We start from the raw sequence: 14,358 nt of genomic DNA, 5'->3' as shown, positions 1-14,358 counted from the left end.
AAGCCGGTTTATCAAGCTGTTGCTCTCGCATCCAGAGGTCAAAATATCAACACCCAGGCTAGGAGGCCACCTCTTCAATGCTACGAGTGTGGTGGACCACATCGAGTAGCGGAGTGCCCTATTAGGCTGCAAAAGAATGCTGCACAGATGCAAGTGAATCAAGGGAGCACGTCTGCAATGCCAATACTCACATGTAATCGTTGTGGCATAGATCACTTGATTGCCCAATGCCCCTATAACCCAAATGCGCCTAAAATCACACCCCTAAATTTGGTCGAAATTGCTAGTGTGACATCGCCAATACCACCCGTCGCACCCGCTTATGCGATTACACGGTCCATGCTTCAAGGGCCAAGCCATATCCTCGAAGAGAGAGATACCGCGTCAGTTATCCAAGCAAAGAAAAAGAAGACACGAAGGAAGAAGTCACAGAATACGGAAAATTCAAAGCCAAGTTCCAAAACAAACATAGGAACAGGAGATGACCCCGTGTATATGAATGACCTCGAGGATGATTCAGATTCAGTCGAGACAATGGAGACTAGAACCAATACCACAAAGGGAAAGACCGACAAGGAAAACCGTAACATGGAACCAAATGAAAACCGAATAAGAGAAAATCATAAAGAGCCTCTGAAAACACCACAAGTGTTTCCAAATCCAATCCAAGACCCCCAAGATAAACCGCAGGGGCAAAAAGGGAAGAATCGTAAAAAGAAGATTGGGACGTACCCAAACCCTGTAGACGACATTAAGCAGGTGAAACATCTAAGAGGTTTAGTGGAGGAGACTCAAAGGAAACTAGAACCAGAACCCATGCATGTAAAAATTCATGACACAGTGTTTCCCACGCAAGTTCATCCACCCCACATGAACCATAGACCGTTAGCCATATCTAGTATCATCCAAGAAGGGAGTGAGGACAGGACATCAGAAAGTGAGCATACACCCTTCTTGTTGGAAAGGATGTTTAACGAAGGAATACCTGATCCCATTGAGGAATATGAGATTCCATCCTCACCAGTTCCTAGTCAAGGACCTACACCCTGCAAAACGCCAATGAATGTTGCCAAACTAGTGGACTTCATGTCTTCTGAGGTCCGAACCACGATCATAGCAAAGCTGTATGGAGATCCTGAGTTATTCCTTGCACTTCGAGCATTCCTTAACGGAGAGCTACGAACGGGATTACCGCAGTTTGCGCAACCAAATAGGCCTGACTCGATTATGATTGATGAGGAAAATCATGTGCAATCACTTGACTTAGATGGACCCGAGTCTGTGATCGAGGTACCCATTAACGAATTAGGCCAGCATTTTGAAGGCGACGAGTCTAATGCGACCCTACCCATCACTACCAAGGGATTAACTATAAAGGGAATTCTTGATGGTGGTGCGGGAGTTAGCATCGTTACAAAAGATTGTTGGGAATCCATGGGAAAACCCCGCCTCAGTGTTACTAACATTGTGGTAAAGATGGCAAATGGTACCATAGCCAAACCTATGGGGATGCTCAAGGATCTTAAGATCAAAGTTCTAGGACACAAGGTACAACATACGTTCATTGTAATGGATTTCTCTAAACACCTTATGTCATATGAAATGATTTTAGGACGACCATTCATGAGGGAAGCACAAATGGTTCACGATTGGTCTAAAAATCATGTCTATTTGCAATTCCAAGACTCTGTCCTTAGAGTGGATTTGGTGACTAGTAAGGTACACCCCTTAGGGAGTAAAACCATTATTGATCATCGCTCTGACACCACAGTTCACTCGACCCCACTACAATATTGTTACACTTGTAAGAAGGATACACACATTGGCCAAGATTCTCCTTACATGGATGTGTTACCGGGTATGACGGAATCAGACAATGTGGATTGGGTCCACCTAGCATCAACCATAGACACTTGGGGAAATAGGGGGACGACCTGGGTAACACCTGAGGGGGATGAAATGCATATACCCTTAAATATGCTACAAGCAATGCATATCGCTTCCGACAAGACTCATCCTAAGGTAACAAAGAAAACATACAAGTGGGTCCCTAAAGCTTCTTTAGTGACCATAGCTAGTGCTAAAAAACAGAAGCCTTGTAAGAAACGTACCACTCGCTCCAATAAAAGTAAGAAAATGTTGCGATGGATCCCTAAACGACTATTGGAAGCCCAAGGCTACTATCAAGGAAATGATCAAATCTGGGTGCCGAAACGTAGATTGTGCTCTTACCTATCACCTGACCCAAGTGAGCCCAATCCCGTAGCTCCAAAACGAATCAATGATCGTGGAAAGAAAAAAATCACAGAATGCTACACACCTAGTCCAGAGCTAGTTTGGGTACCAAAGAAAGAACGAATTGTTCCACCTAGCTCAGGAAGGGGGGAGTCCCATGAAGATTCTAGCTCCTCATGTAATACATCCATAGAGGTAAAAGCTTCTACACAGCCTCCATCTATAGTAATGGACCTCAATGAAGCTACAAAAGAATCCACACCTCCCAGTGTTCAAGAATCACCTGATGAACCACTTCAAGTTCAATCCTGGGAGAGTACCTTACCACCCTTGCAACTTGACGAGGCACCTAGGGTAATAGAAAACTACTGGCAAAAATCCTCACCTATTACCAACTGGAACAATTGGTTTCAAAGGGTGACAAGCTCATTTCAAAAGGTATGATCTACCCAAGGAAGGGGGGAGTGTTTGCTGACAGTCATCATTCATTTGTTTCCCTCTCAACCTTTTTCCCTGACCTCTCAATCTCCGATCTTAGGGAATGTACATATAAAGCTTTATACTCAAAAAAAAAAAAAAAAAAAAGAGCAAGAGCAATTAGCAAACGAGTATGCACATTAAAGTCAAAACATTGACTCAGACCTACACATGTCACATTTGGTACAGTGAAACAGAAACCTATGCCATAAAACACCTTTGATCCTCATCACTTGAGTGATGGAGGGTAGGTAAGATTAGTACGATAGGAGTGTTTCTGTTTTAGAGTTGAGTGATTAGCGAAGTTCTCTTTTCCCACTGATGTGCCTCCTAGAGGTATTGTTTGTATTTCATAGTGTGTACAGGAGCGTGTTGCTATTGATAGGATTTGGACCTTCATGGAACCTTTCTCTCGTTCACACTTCAAATCAAGCGCGACCATCAACACAAACAGGTGTTTCTTGTCCATTAGCATTGCCCTTATCTTTTTTGCATCCATGTTTGTCTGCTTTGATTGTGATTGGTAGCATAATATTCAGCGCATTGGTTTAGTATCAAACATTTAATTCAATGTAATGTTTTGTCATAATCACTTGTTTAGGGGTAAAAATCAAGCAGTCCGACTAAGATAGTTTGACCAAGCTAGGTATTAGAAATCTTCTCTTAATACCATGGGGAATGCCTTCCTAATAAACAATGGTTACTTAGGTTCTTAATCCGATTTAGGCAGCATTGTATGAAATGTACTAGGGCTTTCTAGTGGGCTTAACCCTAGTGACCTTTAGCTTAAGTATTATAAAGGGAGTTTACTATTTTGATGAGCCTCGGGAGGGTAACAATGTTTTATGACCCCCCAAAGTTACAAAATTAAAATGCTGAAAATGAACAAGCAAAAAATCAAAGTGCCACAATGTAAAATTTTAAGCTGGAAGAGAAATCTCAGCTTGATTTGGTACTTCACTCACATGTATTGCCTATGGTACTAGAGCCCTAGAGGTTCCCAGCGTGGGCGCTTTTCCTTGAAAAGCAAAAAACCCAAGGCATACAAAATAAGCACACACATCATAATTGAATCACTGTGAAAAGACCTTGGGGGGTCAAAGAAAAAGTAATCAGTCAGGCGATGATTTCATGAGAAATTCCTTTTATGGTAGCTTAACTACAAGGTTTTCTAGATATAGCCTCTAGTCAGCCCTTGAACATGAATACTTGGCTCTCGCGAATAAACAACTTAATTGACCACAGAAAGTTAAGAAGCTTACCCATGGTATTAATATTCGATCTCTAGTGCTTTTCGACCGTCAAATTAGCGACCCCAGACTTGTTTAATTTTTTACCTTTACATCTGTTTATGCATTTGATTACATTGCAATTTAATGTTCATTGCTAACAAATTGTTTGAAATTCTTTTACCAATCAATTTTTCTATCTAAAACTGCATATGCTTTTTAAGAGAATGCAATTACTGTGCCAATGTTGTTTGATTTTGCAGTGACTGAAGAAGGCTAAGGACATTCATCTCAAATGCTCTTCCACCTCGACGAACCAGCTTCAACTCAATAGCTTTCGAGGACGGAATCTACATCAGGAAGGGGGGCATGTTAACCCTCACGGCACACGGACACCCATCACCTACGATGGACGCGTATTATGTATTTGGTAGAGTCAGGTACCGGGCTTGTCGGACCAATAGGGAAAGGTAGAGTGATCGCCGATGAGAAGCGCACTTTAACTTGGATATTCAAGGGATTAGTTGGTTAAGCATGGGCGCCCAAGTGTGAATGGGGTGAGCTCCTATAAAAGCCAACTAAACCTAATTTTTACTCATTCTCTCATTTGTGCAATTGAAGAGTGCTCTTGCTCCATCTCCATCTTCTTCTTCTTCACCTCCTTGTCTGTGTGTGTGTGAGAGAGAGAGAGAGAGAGGGAGAGTGTGTGTGCGATCGAGCATTACGAAGGCACGATGGCGGCGAAGCGGTTGAGCGCGGCACGACTGCAGCTTCTTCTTCATCGCGGCGAGGAATCCACCACGAAGGCGAGCGTAGAGCGGTGAGTGACACACCCTTTGTTTTCTTGAGCTTGCTAGTTTAGGCTTGTTGTGTGCTTGGAGCCGTTTGTGGCTCGCATACGGTGTATTGGCAAGTCCCTTGCTTCGACAGTGCGGCAAGGAGCGCACAAACTTGAACTGAAAGCTTTCTTAACTATGTATGGCCCCTGCCATCTAGTTTCAAATTTGGCATCAAAACGATTATCGAGTCGATTGTCATACCTTAGCACAAGATCTCCTTCATTGATTCCTTTGTCCTTGAGTTTCTTGTCAAGCTTCTCCTTCGCCTGCGTAGCTTTCCTCTTGTAGCACTCATATGCTGCTTCTCTTTTCCACTCAAGCTCAGCTAAGGTAAGAAGTCAATCCATCCATGCTTCTTGATCATCTTGTGCTACTTTGCCATGAAGTCGCATTGTTGGAATGTTGAACTCAATTGGTTGTAAAGCCTCTTGACCATAGACCAAGTGAAATGGTGTAAACTCCGTGGCTTCCCTATATGTGGTTCGATACTCCCACAAGGCACCATCCAGGAAGTCATCCCACAACTTTGTCTTGTTTCTCACCATTTTTCTAATGATGCCTGCAATGACACCATTAGCTTTTTCTACCAGACCATTGGATTGGGGATAGTAGGGTGTACTATGACGATGTAGAATGTGAAGTTCTTCACAGACCTCTGTGAGCAAGCCCTTTCTAAACCCTGGGCCATTATCAGAAACAATCTCCAAAGGTGTGCCAAATCTACAACAAATGTGAGTGTAGACAAATTTGCTCACTGTCCTCTCATTTACCTTTGCCACACTTTGTGCTTCCACCCACCTAGTCATATAGTCTACAGCCACTAGAATGTAGAGTTTACCATTTTTTGTCCTAGGGAGAGGATCCATAGCATCAATGCCCCACTTTTCAAAGGGTCCATTTCCAAGCACGATTTTCCTTGGACCATAAACCAATCTTCTATTCCCATTTATCTGACATTGTGACAACTTTTACACCAATGTTGGACATCCACATGCAGACTTGGCCAAACATACCCCGCAAGCAAAATCTTCTTCACAGTTAACTCTTGGGCAAAATGACCACCACATGCCTCTTCATGCAAACCTTTTAGAATGGCTGGAATTTCCTTGATAGTTGATACTCTTCTGCACACTTGATCCTTCCCTCTTTGATAGAGGGATCGTTCTAGAAAGAGATACGTGCTTGCCTTTTTCATGAGTATCCTCTTCTGAGCCTTCGTGAAGTCTTGTGGAAAGTCACCCTCCAAAATGTAGCTAATAATGGGAGTCAATGACTCCAATCCCTGGTATCTTGGTTGCTTGACAGTTGTTGCCACCATGATGACCTGCATTTCTTTCTCAACACATGTAACTGCTTGTTGTGCAAGTAAATCGGTATCTTCATTTTGTTTCCTAGGAATATGATATAGTTGCACTGATTAAACATCCTACAAATGGCATGAACTTTTGTCCTTAAGCTTTCATTCTTGCATTCCCAAATGCCTAAAATTTGCTTCACAATGAGAAGTGCATCCCCTTTTACCATGAGACGTTGTATACCTTGGCCAATGCATATCTTTAAACCATGAAGTAGTGTGTCGTATTGTGCTTCATTGTTGGTAGTTGAACCTGGTAGATTGACCTTCTCTTTTATGACCACATCTCAACTTGGGTTGAGCAGTACTAGCCCTCCCCCTGTTTTTCCTCTGACTCGTCGAAAATCTCCATCAAAGAACAAGGTAAAAGCATTCGGAATACTTTTAGGTGGTGGCAATGGTAGGGTCTTTACTTTAGGCACCTTAATCTCCTTCTCCTGTACCCTATAAGTAAGGATCCGTGCCAATTGTGCACGCATACTATCTTCTACCTTGAAAGAGTATCGGAACTCTTGCAATTCCATAATCCACTTTGAGATCCTAGTGCTAAGATTCATTTGAGATGACACCCAAGGAAACAAATTTTCTGCAGTGAGAATTACAAAAGGTTTTGGTAGCAAGTAGGATCTAAACTTTCTCACCGCAAACATGAGAGAAAGCATCATGAGTTCTGCCTCCGTGTAGCCTCTCTCCAAAGCATTCATCACCCTACTAGCAAAGTAGATGGGTCGCATCCTGGTACTGTGGGGATCTTGTTGTAATAAAACTGCACCAATTGTTTCCTTCCCACCACTAGAGCTAACAAAGAATGTGTACTCCCAACAAGGAAGCATGAGTATTGGTAGCTCTGACAAAATGACTTTAATGTTACAAAAGTACTGTTCAAGCTCATAAGACCATGCAAATTCTACTTGTTGTGTCAACATTTGCAAAGGATGAAGCAACTCCGAAGCTAAGTGAATAAAGCGTGACATATACTTCACCTTTTGAATGAATGAGATAACCTCTTTCAGATTCTTGGGTAATGGGAGCTCAATAAGAGCCTTTTCCTTTGAAGGATCCACCTCAATGCCTTTATAGGAAACCTTGTGACCAAGCAAGATCACTTCATCCTCACCTATGTGACACTTGTCGGGGTTGAGTTGACCTTCCATGTCGTAGAGCTTCTTTAAACCTTCTTCTACCCTTTGTAGATGCAATGATTTTGAGCTGTAAATGCAAAAATCATCAATAAAAACCTTAATGGACTTTCAATTGGAAAGTTGCAGGAGCATTTTTCAGTCCAAATGGCATGACTCTAAAAGCATAACAACCCCAAGGAGTGATGAAGGTTGTTTTCAACTGATCTTCCAATGCGATACCTATTTGAAAGTAACCCGAGTAGCCATCACACACAGTGTACTTCTCATGCCCAGCTACCTCATTTAGTATCTCATCTTGAAATGGGAGGGAAAAGTGATCTCTTTTTGTTGCCTCATTGAGTGGACGGTAATCCACACACACCCTCCACTTGCCATTTTTCTTAGGAGTGACAACAATGGGAGAGACCCACTCTAAATTCTCCACTGGGTAAATGAAACCTGCTGCTAGAAGCTTTCTTACCTCCTTGAGTAAAGCTTGCTCCTTGATGACTCCTAGCCTTCGTAGCTTATGAGCCTTAGGTGTGGCCTCTGGCTTCAACTCAATTTTGTGTTGAACAACATCTACTCCACACACATCGGTGTAGTCTTTAGCAAAAAGCCTAGGAAATTTCCTTAACACATCTTTGAGCTCCTCTCTTTCATCCTTTGTAAGTGTTGTAGATAACATACCTTCTAGCATTATTTCATCTTCCACTTTTTGGTTTTCTTGGGAACCTACCCCTTCCAAACCTGGGCAAGAGTTCTCTTGGTTGTTTGGCTTAAATCTTACCCCCATGACTTCGATGGAAGACTCCTCTTCAGTAATGCTTCCACTACTTTCTCCTTCTGAAGTGCTATCGGTCCAGCCTTCCTCCGTCTCACTTTGAGATGATTCTTCATGGAGCTCCTCTTGGCGTTGCTCCTTCATGTCAAAGACAACCTTCTTATGATTGTTATTCCTGCAAATTAGCTTTCCACTCTCCCAATCCTACAAAGCTCGTATTTTCATTAGCCATGGTCTCCCTAGGATAAATGGATAACCATTTCCTTTCGTAGACATAACATAAAAATCCAATGCCTTCTTAATACCAAAGGCCTCTACAAAAACATTTTTACAAATGCCTACCCACCTAGCTTTGCTATTGTTTGCCATCTTGACTTTAATTTCAGGTGTCTCATGGATGTGCATGCCTAGTTTTTGCATGAGTCCCTTTGTCATGATGCAAATTTGTGCACCCCCATCCACTAGACCTTTCCTAACCAATATTCCTTTGATGTAACAATCTAGCACAATTGTAATATCCTCATTCATTTCAGCATGTGAAATTTTTACAACAGGCACACTCTCTTTTACCTTTCTCCTAGTGCTAACTACCTTTGTTGAATCCCTCCTAACTTGTGGGCATAATGCAAGAAACTGAAGCCATGAGATATCAGGACCCTTACCTCTCATGTCTTCCAATAGGTTGTATGGAGCCATACCATGTCCGAGAGGAAAGTCTTGGAACGTCAAGTCCTCTTAGTTTCCTTGGTCTCCTTTGCCTTATTTTCTCGTCCATGATCACTTTGTGACGTGACTCCTTATTTCTCCTTCCCTTTTCCACGGCCACGCTTAATGCCATTTTCTTCCATGTCAACCTCTTTTGAGTTTGTCACCTCTACCACATGCACATTTGGGTCTGGAAAAAGTGGAACTCCTTCCACTCCTTGTGGAGGTGTTCTTGCTCCATTTGGCCTTTGTAGAAGCCGTGGTTGCTGACTAGTTTCTTCACCTACATTCATCACTGGGTAATTCAAGTTAGGTCTCCCTGGCTCCCCACGGGGCCAAGGACAATTATACATCCCATGTCCAGACTCACCGCAATTCCAACATTGCAAAACTCTCCTAGGTCGTGAATCTCGCTCTTCAAACTTCTTTGCTTGTCCCTTTGGACCTACAACTTGTGCAAGGTGAATTTACAGGCTACTTAAAGATTCATTCAACTTCTCAATTACTTCAGTTGTTACCTCAGGAAGCTCCCTAGATGTCGATGCTTGTGACTTACCTTTGGGTCTAAGACCTTCTATTGGAACCTCTCCCTTTAGGCACTTGAGTTTCCTATACTTCTTGGAAGCTCTAATTTCAGCTGCATCATAGGTGGCAGGTGCATCCGCCTCCACCTTTACCTTAAGATCAAGAAAGAGTCCAGCTATGAATCTCTCCTTCTTTAGAAATTCCGCACCATCACCAAGGTTAGAAACATTTCATATCCATAGAGCCCAAAGACGTAGAAACTCTTGCTTGTACAAGTAGTAGTCATCTAAGTCTTTTTGCTTATGAGAAACAATGTCTTGCCATAGTTTTTCAGTGTTTTGGGGATCAAAGAAGTATTTCTTGAAACGATTCAAAACTTCTGTGTAATTCCCCTTAACTTCCTCAGGCAAAGAGTCAAACCAAGTGATAGCATCTTTCCTAAGGACCACCTCAAACATTTCTACACGTTCTTGATCAGGTACTATCCTCTTGATACGGCAAGACATCTTGAAATTCTCTAAAAATAATTTTGCATCCTCTCCAGGCTCTCCAAAGAAAAGAGGATATCCAGACATTTGGCGTTGTCTCTCCATTGAATTGATTTCAAAGTGGCGCACGTTTTTGTTTTTTCTTTCTTTAAAAGATTTACACAATAATATTTTCTAAATTGCAATCTATTTCTACAACAAAATAAAAATAGTCACATCAAATGATCTATGATAATCAATAAGAGGTAGGATGACAGGGTTTGGTGACGCGAGAATTTCTCCTACTCTTTGGGCACCAAACATGAACACCATACGTTGTTGAAAATGGATTTTTCTACTAATTGCAATGTTTACTCTAATGTGTGGAGTGAAATGGAAGGGGAAAACCTCTATTCCTGGGCCATTATCCATGGTCTATGCATGCCCTAATTCTTAAAACAAAACAAAAATATAGACGTCCAAACTAAGGTCATACCTAATGAGAGGCAAAATAAAGGGATTTACTGATGCGTTTATCTCTGCCAACCTAAGGGGACCTAAAATTATACGAACTACACGTTGAAATTGCAACTTAGTACTAACAATTATGTGTACCTTTTTCCCTGCAATCGGAATGAAAGGATCATACAAATTCTCATAATTCATGCAAACTAGTTGACTATTCTAAAGATTGATCCCACACAAAAACATACACAACTTGGCTCCTCCGTGGGGGCACCAATTTGAGGCGGTCCAGGGCGGGCAACAAGAGGAGTGGCCTGTAAGCACCCTCCTAGGCTCCCGTGCTGCTCAATTGGGTTGGGGTTGGAAAAAACAACAAACACACACACAAACCCGCAACCTAACCCTACACAAATTTGGGACACCACCTAGTTTTGCATGTGAACTAGGACGCATAGAGAGAGAGAGAGAGAGAGTGCTCGGGCTGCTTTGAAATGTATCGGCAATGATCAAGAAAACACAATTATATATGTAAGAAAGAGAGAGAAGGGGGAGGGGATGCTTGTTGCATTAATACCTTCTTACAAATCTATCACGACCAATCAAAGTGAGATTAGTATTTGTTCAACATAGCTTGAGTAAATTACACCACAACACATCACAAGAAAATCCACCCCAATCATTGTCTTAAGGCTAGGGGAGTCCTCTCCACCCTGTTGCCCTCTTACAATATGTGGAATTTATGGCTGAATTGATGACAACACCCAGAGACAAGCTATCAAGAACTTAAAAAACACCAAGACACTTATACATCACTGTTGTCCATTACTTTACGGTGGAAGAGAGACAAAGTATCCAAGGTTAGTCCAAATCCACCCTCCTTGATTCAACAAATGTTGGGCTTACACTAGTAGGAGAAATGATAGATTTCCTACTCTCAATTGAATGATCACTCTCTCTTACAATGGCATAGATTTCCCTTGCTAATCACCCCTAATACAACACATGTATATGCATAAGACAATGATCTTCCACTCAAGATCTCCTTCTAGAGAGGTTGAGCTTGTCTTCTCAAGCTATAGCATAGTGCTCTTGCTTATTGCTCCCCCATTTTTGTGCTAGCTACACCCTCCGTTTATAGCAATTTTGAGGGCTAGTGTTACTCCTCTAACCATGGTTGGGTTAGATTTTCAGCACTTATCTGATTTCTTTTGCTTGGAATTATCAAGAAATTGGTGGGGATAGATGAAGAAGAGAGAGAGGAGAGAAGTGGAGGTGATAGGACTTTTCATAGTAGGTTAGTGTTCGTAAATTAGTAGAATTAGTATTTTTATTGATTTACAAATGGAATTGGATATTTACAATGGGAGTATCCATGTAGGGTACAAATAAGGAAGAAAAAACTCTTAATAGCTAAGAAATTATGGATTTCTTACAATGTTGATGCTCCAAGTGTCTTGAGTAGGGTCAATTTTGATGCTTGTTGATGGTCCACTAGCTTTGATGGTACGTTTTTTCTCCACTCTTGACCTTCCTTGGGAGCCAAGGTAATTGAATATGAATTATCAATCAACATGGTGTTGTCTTTCAAGAAAAGAGCACTATATCCTCAACATACAGAACCAGTAGATCGGCTCACATACTATAAGATTACTGATGATCTTCAGGATTGGTAGAGCGGTCAACTATGGAATGGAAAACCTGGCAAAAGGAAGCGGGTACAGTGGAAGGATACTGGGTAGTTCCATCTCAGAATTTGATGGAGGAATTTTCTAGCCATTCTCAAAATCAGACGGTGGATTTTTCTAATCGGGTGTTGTATCTCTTTAGCTGGACACCCATGGAATTACAACTATAGGGGTTTCAAGCACTCAACAAGCATGAAGTATGGTATAAAGCTAGCAATACCACAATAGCCAGAAACTTCAAAAGAATACGGTCATGGGGAACATAGGCCGACTCATGAGGGACATATCCCAACTCAGCAAGCAGGCAAAGAGGTTCCTCCACACTTCACAAGGATCAGACTATGAGTTTTTTTTGGAAATTTTGGACTCGTATTAAAATTCAAGAAAGGAGGGAAGGATGTAGATGACAGAGACAGTCTCAATAGATAGGTGGGAACTGGCTCCTAGAAGCCAAACAACGGATCGGTTAGTAATTACCATGGTGGTTACCATAGTAACTTCAAGGGGCTATAAATAGGACCCATTACACTATAATCGGGCTGATTGTACTTTGGGGCTGCTTATCTTTTGACTTCTTACTACTAGTTGTGTGGTTTTAGTGGTGAAGCTGTTCCTGAGCTACACTATCTTCACTTGTAATCCTACTCTGTAAGCCTTAATACAGTAGTCGCGTATACTTCAGTTAGATATACCTTGTATTCATTCTTCATGAACTCTAAATTTGAATCTGAATCTGAACACTATTTCCAGTCATTCAGTTTGTCTCTTGCTTAAGTGGTTGTATTTCAATTCATGTAACTATTCCAGTTCTGTTTCTATCTTCTCTTCCAGTCTTACTGACTGAATTAACAACTCACTAGTAGCTGTAAATTCTAACACTGGAATCAATTATCTAAAGAGATCATCTCCAATTCCACTCCATCTTGTAACTCTTTCTAGATATAGATTTCTAGCACATAGATGTACATCTAGACTCCAACATCAATTCAAAAATTCCACCAAAATCCATGGGTGACTCGTTGTAACTTGGGATCCATCTTGTAAATCTTGTCATCTTCAAATTTCTGGCACTTAGATCTACATCTAGGCTCAAACGTGAGTTAGAGCCTCCTACCATCCTCCATGGGGATGAGTCAATGTAACTTGGGATCCATCTTGCAGCTCTTTTCATCTTTAGTTTTCTAGCACTTAGATGTACATCTAGGTTCCAATATTAATTAAGACTCTCCCAGCAAACTAGATGGGTGCCTCAATGTAACTTAGGCTCCATCTTGCAACTCTTGTCAGCTTTAGATTTCTAGCACTTGGATGTACATCTAGGCTCAAACTTGAGCGTGAGCCTCCTACCATTCTCCATGGGTTGACTCAATATAACTTGAGATCCATCTTGAAATTATTTTAAGCTATAGATTTCTAACACGTAGATCTACATCTAGGATCCATCCTCCTACCAAACACCATTGGTGCCTCTTCAACGTAATCCATATTGCAGCTCTTGTGAGCTATATATTTCTGGAACTTCGATGTACATCATCTAGGGTCCAACCTCCTACCAAACTCCATGGGTGCCTTTGCAATGTAACGCAATCCCTAAATTGAAAATCTTGTCAGTTTTAGATTTTAGCACTTAGATGCACATATGGGCTCAAACTTGAGCTTGAGCCTCCTACCATCCTCCATGGGTTGACTTAGTGTATATTTTCTTAATTAAATGGGATGCAAGATTTCACCAAAATTGTTAGCGTATCTTGGAAATGTATTAAAATTTGAGTTCTATTTTCATGTAAAGTGTGAGCTTTGTCCTAAAGTCTGAGTGAAGGAGGGAAGAGAAGGAATTATCCCACATGATGTGGAGAAAGGCTGTAGATCAACTTAAAGCTCATTTCATGAATGAATAAACACAATTCTATTGTGCATTACATCTCTCTTGTTTGTGGTGGGTGAGCTTGTGATGTCTTAGCAACAACTCAAGAGCATGTTTATGAGTTCATGATCTTGGAGCCTAGTTTTCTTGAGTGACAATCTAGCTAGCACACACTCAACTGTGTGCACGATGTTTCTCTTTCATCCACCATAGCTAGCATGATCCTATTCCCTTCAAGTGGTATTAGAGCCATGGTGTGCTAGCTAGGTTATTACCATGCTTTTGTGTTAGTGTGATTATTAATCTTTAATGATCATTAGCATTTCCATTAGATTTCTCTACCCTCTAATCCATTCACGACGACTAGACTATGTGTGGGCAAGTTCATGGTGAAATTCCACTGAGCCACTACCCTCTATACTAAGGCGGTCCGGGGCGGGCAACAAGAGGAGTGGGGTGAAAGCTTGTTAACCTGTCATGCTTTTTCATGTCCCGGACAATGCTAACTAGCACAATTTTGACATATGCTAACTAGTACAATAACTTGAGCTACATCTCCAAGATCCATGACATATGATATATCAATAGAAAGCACTTGAAACAAGGAA

Source organism: Adiantum capillus-veneris, chromosome 15, assembly GCF_014529385.1.
Source record: "Adiantum capillus-veneris isolate H3 chromosome 15, ASM1452938v2, whole genome shotgun sequence".
In the NCBI taxonomy this organism is placed as follows: domain Eukaryota; kingdom Viridiplantae; phylum Streptophyta; class Polypodiopsida; order Polypodiales; family Pteridaceae; genus Adiantum; species Adiantum capillus-veneris.
This window is presented reverse-complemented; position numbering follows the sequence as displayed.